Here is a 10,100-nt window from a genome sequence, read left to right as displayed (position 1 = left end):
AACTTATTATGTGCTCTATGAAATAAAATAATGTGGAAGACATTTCATTCAGGGCGCCTGATGAACAGGACCATTTTGGCTAGAAGCCCATTTTTGAGTCCACTGAGACTCAATTTCCACCCCCCCTCCCCCACCCCTGCCCAAGATGTACTTAAAATGGGAACTGTACTGGGGGACTTTTTGCTCTAACACAGATGGTTACACCAAGATTAGACAAATTCACTGGCCCTAACCAAGCTGGCATCCATCCCCAAGCCTCTCTGGCTTCCCTTTCCTATGCTTTCCTAGCCAGCCACCAGGTCTGGCCCCTGGCAGTATGTTAAATTCAAGAAAGAAAACAATATTATATAAATTGTTTATAGAAATATGCAGTGCAGTAAAAAGGTGACATAAAATGTACTTTGGTTTCTAATTTGATCAATTCCAGGAGCTTTCAGGTATCTTAGTGTTTTAGAAGATGCATTTTCCAAAGTCAGACAGAGCAATACTTAGACTGTAGAGCTACATTACCAGCACTGTTAACATGTTCACGGCAATTGCTATGGAGCAGTATTTATTTCTCTGTGCACTTTGTGCATATCTGCAAGTGAGATACAGCAGTATTCAGACAAAGAAAGCTCTTTTTGGCAAAAACAACTTTTGGCATGATAAGTCTCCCTGTTATGATTTCTTGAATGAATAGGGATGCCCTTCCAGTCTTGGGGCACCAGTAATACATTTTTGTTTTTTCCCCATGGTAGGGAGGAGAGGAAAAGCCCTTTACCTTACATGTACGTGCAAGGAACCTTATGAAATACATAATCTATCATTAAACTTCTGCCAAAAAACAGCAGGTGCTTAGTAATAGAAACCAACTATGAAACTGATTAAAAGCAGTCAACAATGAGCATGACTATAAAATATATCACCTATATTAGGCAAATATACTGATTCTTTTTTGCAAAAAACCCCACATACAACACACACATTAAATATATATATAATGTGTGTGTTGTGTGTGGGTTTTTTTTAACACACACACACACACACACTCTCTCTCTCTCTCTCTCTCTCTCTTATACCTCTACAAACCTGTCTCGTGATTGATATGGTTCACTCAACAGTCCAAAACATGCCTTTACAGTTACACCTTTCCCATTCCTGTTACAACTACTACGCACCTGCGCTTCCATACACCCACATGTCCATGTGCCCATCACCCTCACCTTTAACTGTCACAATCATGCAAGAGACTGTCATGACGCCTTGCTCCCCTCTCCTCTTTCCTCATTCCTCTTCCAATTCCCCTGTCCCCAGTCCTTTCACTTATTGTAATCATCATTATTGTCATCTCTATTGTCATCGTCTTCTTTGCCATTGTTCTCTTCAGGTGTCTTGCTTCTGAACAGTCTGTGCCAGGTTTTCCTCTTCCATATGATCTCTGTTGTCCCTTCCCTGTCTTCTTCTTTTGCTTTCATGTAATACATGTCCAGCTCTCACAGTCCTATTTTGATACAGTCCTCAACTGAGAGGTTCATGTGTCTCTTCATGAGCAGGTTCCTGGTCTTTGTAACAGGGTGCCATCTCCAGGGTGGTCAAGAATTCCTGGTGGCACCCCAGAGTCCCTTTTATTTCAATCTACTTCTGGAAACAGTCTCCCCTTCACTCTCCTGCCACACCTTCATGTTTCTCTTGGTTCTTAAAAGGGAGGCTACCCTAGTGGTTCCCAGATCAGGTCTTTACTCCAGAGCACTCAGAGGTGGGGAGCTCCTGCCTTAAGGGCTAATTGCACAGCTCCATCCCTTAACTATGTCCCATGCCTCTCAGGTGCTATATGAGTATTGTTCCCTCAGCCAACTCAGCCTCTGCCCCTTTAACATAGCTAGGCCATCTAGCCTAGACCCACTGGGTCAGGCTTGGCTTTGAGACACTAGCTTTAATCAATTTCCTCGTCTCCAGGGCCCTGGCTCTGTGTAGCGGTGCCTCTCATGCTGGGCTCTCCAGAACCTGTGGCTGCGCCCCTCTGGGCACTAATGAGGCCTCCACCTCCCCTTATAGCCTCATCCCAAAGCCACCGGGGTAAATTGAAACTGTGTAGGCAGGCCTGAAGGGCTGCACAGGGGCTGTGTAGAGTTGGGTCTGTGAGAGGGGCCTGAAGGACTGCGCATAGGCTAGCCCTGATAGTTTGACAGAGCAAACCCCTGTGAGGAGGCATGAGTTGAGGCCCCAGTGAGGAGGGCTCAGGGAAGTCTCTGGATGCCTGGGGCCAAGTTTGGGCCTGAGGCTGAGTGCGGCCCAGCAATGGGGCTGGGGGAGCTAGGAGTAATTTGGATGCCATCTGCGAGGCATGGGACACTGTATAGGGAAGGTCAGAGCCAAGTATTATGCCCTTGGCATCAGGTATTAAATGGGCAGCCTTCCACCTTGTTAGCATCTATTAATTACATCAAAGGTGTGGCAGAAAAGTCAGGTGGGCAGACTGCCCTAGGTAGATGGGCGGGTCGATGTTTTTGAAAGACCCCTGAGACAACCTGGCTGGTGCACCTCTTAATCAACAGGTCCTACCTGACATACAATCTCATAGGGCCCCTGCCATTGAGTAGCTTGACCTCCTGATCAGGCAGCTGTACTAACACCTGGTCTCCTACCTCAAATTTCCTTTCCCAGACACCTTGATTGAAATGGGTTACTTGTCGTCTTTGAGCTACTTGAAGATTCTCCAAAGCTTCTTTCTGTGTCACCTCTAGTCATTCTCTCAGTTGAATCGTGTATCGAATCAGATTCTTGTCCTTACTTTGCTGTTCCTCCCACCCCTCCTTAATCAAATCAAGGATTCCCCATGGCTGATATCCATATAAGAGTTCAAAGGGGGAAAACCCTGTCATGGCCTGAGAGGCTTCCCTCATAGCAAACAACAAGGGTGGCAACATCCAATCCCACTTCTGCGGGCTTGCCAGCACAATTTTTTTTAACATTTGTTTTAACGTTCAGTTAAACAGCTCAACCTGCTTGTCAGTTTGTGGATGATACACTGAGGTCTTTATGTGCTTAAATCCCAGGGTCTCAGTCACTTCCTTTAACACCCAGGACATAAAATTTGTCCCTTGGTCAGTCATCAGTTCTTTGGGGAGTCCCACTTGGGAGAATATTTTCAGTAGCTCTTCCACCTTTGGGGCAGACATGGTCTGCATAGGTATGGCCTCGGGATATCTGGTTGCGTAGTCCCTTAATATCAAAATATATTGATGTCCTGCACTACTTCCTATATAATATCCCCATGATGTCAACTGCAACCCACTCAAAGGGAACCTACACCAGAGGCAGCAGGACCAAAGAGGCCCTGGGTGTATGATTAGGGGCCACCTTTTGGCAAATAGGGTAGGAAGTGGGGCGGGGGTGGGGAGGGCTGAGCAACCTGGAGTGGAGGTGACCACCCCCCGACTCCCGCTGCGGCAGTGTCAAGTCGCTCTAGCTTTCTTCATGGGGAGCCACCCCCTCTCCCCCCCCGGGGTAAGTGGCACAGCTGCAGTCCCTGCCCCAGCAGCCTGGCATTGGGAGAGCTGCAAGTTTCATGCTGGCGAGCCGCATGTGGCTCAGCCACCTCTGGGCTAGATGTACTCGGAACGCGTACCAAAATCCCTCCTCCTGGCTCTGTTCAAACTGAAAATGTCCGTCTTCAAAAAGGTTACTGGCATCCATCTTCAGCTCTGCGTCCTCCCCTGGTGGAGGCCTGTGGGTGTCTCCAGCTAGCCCCTCAACAACAAGGTCATCCTTGGGGCTCTCAGCCCTGGTTTTCCTTTCCTCAGCTTTGGGTCTCTACCTTTCTTGGCTCCCACTGTGTGTTTTTCCTGCCTCTGATCCATCTCCTGGGGTTTCAACCTCACCCCAAAATTGCCTGAGACATGCAAGCTCACTGATTGTATTCGCCTCTCTCATGCTATGCCTCCCTGATTCAGTTTTCAGTCTCTCGCAGGCTATCACTGTTACTAACTCCAGCCAGCTGCATCCTAGGGGGATCAGATAGGGTAATTTCTCGGCTACCCCGACTAGGATCTAATCAATCTCCTGTTGTCTATAGGCCCCCGGCCATGTGTAGTGGTGCCTCTCTGGCGCTGGGCTCTCTGATCCCTGTAGCTGTGCCCCTCTGGGCACTAGTGAGGCATCCACCTCCCCTTATAGCCTCATCCCAAGGCCACTGGGGTAAATTGCAACATAAACATTAAGTTCCTGGGCAATAACAAAGGACAAATTATATATAATGGAGGCAGCGTGCCTGCCTACCTGCAACTCTTCCTCTCTGGCTTGCTCTGCCTGGTGCCTTAGCCCATTTAATGCCCTGATGCCAAGAGTATAATACATGGCTCTGGCCCCTTTACCATGTCCCATGCCTTGCAGATGGCATCCAAGAATCTCTTCCACCCTTACTCTCCCGGCCCCATTGCTGGGCTGCACTTGGCCTGTGGCCCAAACTTGGTCTCAAGCATCCACAGACTACCTTGGCCACATGCCCCCTCACTGAGGCCTCTACTCCCGCATGCACTCTGGGCTTCCTGCCTTTCATTAGGCTCCTAGTCCCTCACGCTCTACCCCCTCAATGGTGTCACTACTCTGCCCGTCACTGGGGCTGCAGGGCCTTATGCCTAGTGGGTCTCAGGTGTCTCTCAAAGTGCCTGGACCCCACCCTCAGCCTACAGCCCATTCAGGCCTCAGGCATCTGTTGACATACCTAGACCTCACACCTTTGGGTCTCCAACTGGGCCCCACTCTCATAGAGGTCTTGGTGCTTGGGCCCTTCTGGCCCCTGTGTTGTTGCCTGAGTCGCACTTTCAGGCATTGGGCCTCAGGTCCTCCTGACCTCTATGTTGTTGCCCAAGCCTGTTGCTTTTCTCTCAGGGTGTGCTCCCCTAGCCTTTCCCCTCCACAGGGTCACCTGCAAGGCAGGGGGGGATGAGGCTTTCTGGTGCCCCATACTCGCCTTTCACTAGGAAGGCACTGGTGGGGTGTTCCCTGAGGACTGCCCCACCACAAGCACCATTCTCCCAAGCAGGACCAACTGCAGGCCTACCCGCCCTGGTTCTTACTCCTCCTACCATGAACGACTGGTGCCTCCTGAGACTTGTGGGGGCACCATGGCAGTGAGCAGGGACTGCCTGCAGCCGTCGGCAAGTGCGAGCAGGGACTGCCTGCAGCTGCTGGCATCAGTGTCAATGGTGGCAACCAGAGACCACACGCAGCTGTCACCGGCCGCATTGGTGGTCATGTGTGGGGGGGGCAGGAACAGGTGCAAAGGGTGACTGCCTGCAGAAGCCTGCAGCGGCTTCAGTAGTGGCCAATCTCAGGGGGGTGGGGGGAGGGGCCCACCACCCTACATGTCGCCTATGCCTCCCACATTGGGCTTCCAGATGTTCCTCCCAGGCTGCTCGCTCCAAGGCATTCTGCTGTAGTCTCCTTCCCATATCCTTCCTCTCAGCCACAGGCTCTATCTGTCTTAGGCCCCCTGCAGGATACCCCCCATAAGGAGGCTGGGCTTCAGTCTCCTTCATACCAGCCTGCTTGCTAGCTGACCTCCTATCCTCTCTGATTATGTCCCACCCATCAAGGGGACCTTCAGCCTCTTTTAAGCTCTGGCCCTGCCTCTAGACCAGTCAGGGTGTCAGTAGCTCTCAGCAGCCCTGGCCTGCCCCTTGCAATGGCTTCCATGCCCTTTGGCCTATTGGCCCTGGCCTCCTTGTATTGGCCAGCTGAGAGTCTGAGGATCAGTGTAGCAGCAGCTGACCTCCCTACTCAGCAGGGGTCCCCCCTTGGGCCCCACCATAAAGCCATCAACTCCTACCAGGCTTGCCCAGAGCCCCAGAGATCTTCTATCCAGCTGCCCTTTACTTCACTGGGCTCATCTGAGCCCCTGGCCTCAGTCCCAACCAGTTCTAATCAGGGGCTTGCCTAGCCCCTCAGTAGGCCCACACTCTTTAAGCTCCTTCCCTACGCTGGCCTAGCTCTCCGTTGGCGGGGACGGACCAGCATGCAGCAGCAGTGTCTCCCCCAGGGAGTGGGGAGGGACATGCCTGGTGCTGCCTGCTCCACATAACACACCACGGCACCTCCCTATCCCCCACCCCAGCTCAGTTTCCTGATTGGCCACTATAGGAGGAGGAAGAAAAAAATTGGGAGGGGGGCTCTAGTGGGTATGTGTGGGCAGGTGGGGATGGATCAGCATGCAGCGGCAGAGTCTCCCCCAGGGAGCAGGGAGGGATGTACTGGGCTCTGCCTGCCCCACACAACACACCGCAGCACCTCCCCATCCCCCACCCCACTAGGTGGAGGAAGAAAAAATTTTGGGAGGTGGGGGCTGAGCGCATGTGCCCCCCCCAGCAGGTAAGTCTGTTGGGGGAGGGAGAAGGGCCATGGCGGGGGAGGGAGTGAGGCTGGAGCAGGCACTGCCTGGTGGAGGGGGCTGGGGGTGGGAAGGAGCCACAACTTGTCCAGGAGGCTCGGGGAGGGGGTGGAAGCTCCTGCCACTGTGAGCACCCCAGGAGGCACAGGGGGTATGTGCCCCCAGATATGCGCAGGGTGGGACAAGCTGCTGCTGCGGGTTGGGGCCAGGGCAGTTCCAGGCTCTTCCTGGCATGTGGATTGGACCAGGGCTGCTCTCAGAGTAGGTGGCGGCGATGCTGGGAGGGGGGTTGAGGGCTATGGCAAATTTTGGGGTGGCTGCAGCCCCCCCCGTAGCCTCGCTCCCAGCGCTGCTGTTGCCTGCCCCAAGTGCAGCCCAGACCAGCCTCTGCCTGGAGCAGCCCAGTCCCAGCCCACAGCAGCAGCCTGCCCTGCCCTACGCAGATCCAAGAGCATATGCCCCCCATACTTCCGGAGGTACGTGTAGCAGCAGGACCTATGCCCCCCAGATCAGTCATTTGTGTCTCAGTCCTGCACCCTGTGCCACCCCAGCTGGGCAGCACATGCCCTTCCCCTAGACCCAGCCTGAGTCCCACTCCCTCCATCACTGCTGTGCCCACTGTCCTCCCCACCCCTGCTGCAGCCACCAGAAGCCTGCAGCTGGGCTGCCCTATGGCCCTACTGGTGCCCCGCATTTTGGCGGGGCTAGGCCCTGTTAGCCGCACCCCCCCTTTCAGCACCCATGAAGGGGTATGCTTGTACCCCTTCATAGGCAGAAGGAGTACACTTGTTAAAAAAGGTTGAAACCCTCTGGGTTATATCAATCACTACTACTACTTTAAGATAAAGCTATGATATAGCTTATATGGATTGTTTATGTATGATCTTCTTTTATCTCCTTTTATACCTTATGATTTGTTTAATTGTTTGAAGTTTTCCTTTACTTGCTGACCAAGTTAGTTGCCACATCTGCAAAGGTTCACACTGCGGTTATTCTGAAACTGACTTTGGGCCTTCTGCTTAGCAGCATTTCTGCAGCTTAGCCCAGGCCCCTTGAAAATGGCCAGGGCTAGCAACAGCTCCTTCTGCAGGTCCTTGTGGAAGATTCACTCCCACATGACCTGGCATCTATCAGTTAATAAGTCTAAAAGTGACAAATTATCTTTTGCCCTTACCACCTCCTACATCTTACAATGGTTTGTCAGGGTTGCTGTGGTCTCATTGTGCAATTCATATTTATTCTGGCAGCATTTCAGGACCTCAAGGACCATGGCAATTCGAAGGCCCATGGTCTTGAGTTTGGTGGTTTGTACACCCATCAGTATTGAAGCAGGTGCCCTGCAAAGTACCTTACCAAGCAGGCTGTTTTGGATTCTGCACCAATTGCCAGTTTGCAGATCAGGCCCATGTACTTGGCATTCTTTTGCCCCCAATTCATTTCACTGTGTACAGTGTGGTCCTTGTAACCTTCTCCCATCTGAAGCCCAAAAAGAAGACACACTTGGCTCTTTGGATTCTATGGATGACTTCCTCGGGGGTGGGGACGAGGGAACCAGCACAGTGTACCAAAGCACCAGTAGCAACATCACCCTCATGAGCACCATGTGGCCCCTCACTGACAGGCGGCACACATGCCATAGGTCCAGTCTCTGTTTGGCTTCAGCCTTAGACTCTTCCCACACCCTCTGGTCAGCTCTGAGTCAAACTCCACCCCAAGGATTTTTACCCCCTTACAGAGGAAAGAAACCCCCAGGGCAACAGAACCCTGATTTCGCCTAATACCAGGCAAGTGCTTTTGCTCACATTGAGCTTGGCCCCTGCAACTGGTTCATATACCTGGGTGTGTTGTAATACTCTTTCAGTCGACTACCTGTCACTGTACAGGGCGTTGAGGTGGTCCATACAGGCCAAGATTCTCATCTCTTCTCGGTTGTTCCTGTCTTGTGCAAAAAAGCTGTGCCATCAGCACAACCTGCAAAACTGTGCAGCATGTACCGGAGCTAGTTCTCCCCGCCCTCGGAGACCCCTTGTTTTTTCTGTTACTTTGTTCCCGCGCGCACCAAATGCAGGCAGGAAGAATTAACCAATCCATGCCCGTGATGTGAGACACGTCATTTGGCCTATAAAATCCATGTGCAAGCTTCCGCCCAGCAGAAGCAGCGCTCGTCAGCGCATCGAGGAGGAACTTCTCCTCCCCGCCTAGGCTTGGCCAGCCTTGATGTGCTTCTCCGCCAACGAAATTGCCGCGGCGTACCCTTTCCCAGTGCACTCGTTAAGACCACGTTCGTCTCTGTATTGAGAGGGTCTCCACAGCTGTCGATTTCTGTCGATTTTTGATCTCGATCACCATTTTCGATCTCAATCTCGCAACGCAACTGTTATCTGTTACCTGTTTTGACTTGCGCCTACGCGTCCATTCTGCTGACGTGTAAGTAAAACGAAAACAAAAATCTCGCAACCATTACGCGTTTATAGCCGCCTCCTTTGCAAACCCCCTGCCCAAAGGGAAAAGGACCCACCAGCTCCACCGATCCGTGTACGAACCCGCGCCGCGCGCGACATGGCGACAAGGATGGGATCCCTGGGTGGGAGCAACAGCCAGGAGGCTGCACTTACCCTCCATTGCCCATGGCGGACGCAGTGCCGTACCATTAACGATCCAGATGACCTTTGGGCCCACATCCTTTACCATCAAGCGGTTACCAACCCCCAGGATGAAGTTGCGGGTTACCTGTCGTTAGTGAACGGGGGAAAGGAGTGGAGTGCTTCCCTCTCCCCCTCCGGGTTCGGGTGTGTGATGGGCCACCCCGAGGTTGTCTTTAGGCCGCGTGAGGCGTGTGCTACTCTCGCACTCGCCTGTGTCAAGCCGACGGGTACGGCCAATCCGACACCTGCCCAAGAATTCGCCCGGTGCCTCCGGCATGTCCGTGAGGGGGGAGAGAGCACCCCGCCTGATAAGTTTAATTGCCCAGCCATCCGCGAAGGGTCCCAGGTGCACGAGTTGTTAACCCAGTGCCGGGAGAGCCTTGAGTCGGATGGTCAAACAGCAACCAAATGGACGGGACTCAAGTGGGATAAAGGAAAAATGATTAATTCTCTTTTCCGGACGGTTGTAAGTCTCCTGCGCGAGAACAGTGACCTAACAGTGCAGCTTGAGACGCTGGCAGCCGTGGCCGGTGGGACAGCGTCCCAAGATGGCGCTGGCGAAGCCAGAGAGGAGAAGCCTCCGGCAAAGCAGGGTGGAGCATCAGCGCCCCGTCACTGCCCACCACACCGCCAACTCCTCCCCGGGGTGGAGATGATCCAAAACCAATTCTCTGCCCGCCCACTCCAACCACACCACCTGACAGCTCATCCACCGCATCCGCACTGCCCATTACAATTTTGAAGACTGTCGTCACAGCTGCAGGTCCCACTACGACAACCACTTCACGTACTCGCAGCCGAAGTGAATTGAACGAGCTCGTAAAGGACACAAGATATAAACCAAGTGAAACACCTATTGCTTGGTTAGGACGTCTAGTTATAGAGGAAGCCCAAGAGCTTGTTGACCCCGATGATGCGTCATTCCTACTACGGTGTGGGGATTGGAGTAGCGGATATGTGACTGAAATGCAATTGCTGACAGTCAACACCACATGGCCGATACCCTTACCAGCCCTCGCCGTCGGGTCCCTTCTTACCAAAGCCCATCAGTGGTACAAGGGAGCCAACAAAAGTGACTACGATCC

This window comes from Gavialis gangeticus, unplaced genomic scaffold, assembly GCF_001723915.1.
Source record: "Gavialis gangeticus isolate Ggan-Ray unplaced genomic scaffold, GavGan_comp1, whole genome shotgun sequence".
NCBI lineage: Eukaryota > Metazoa > Chordata > Crocodylia > Gavialidae > Gavialis > Gavialis gangeticus.
The sequence above is the reverse complement of the archived record's forward strand: the minus strand, read 5'-3'. Positions refer to the sequence as shown.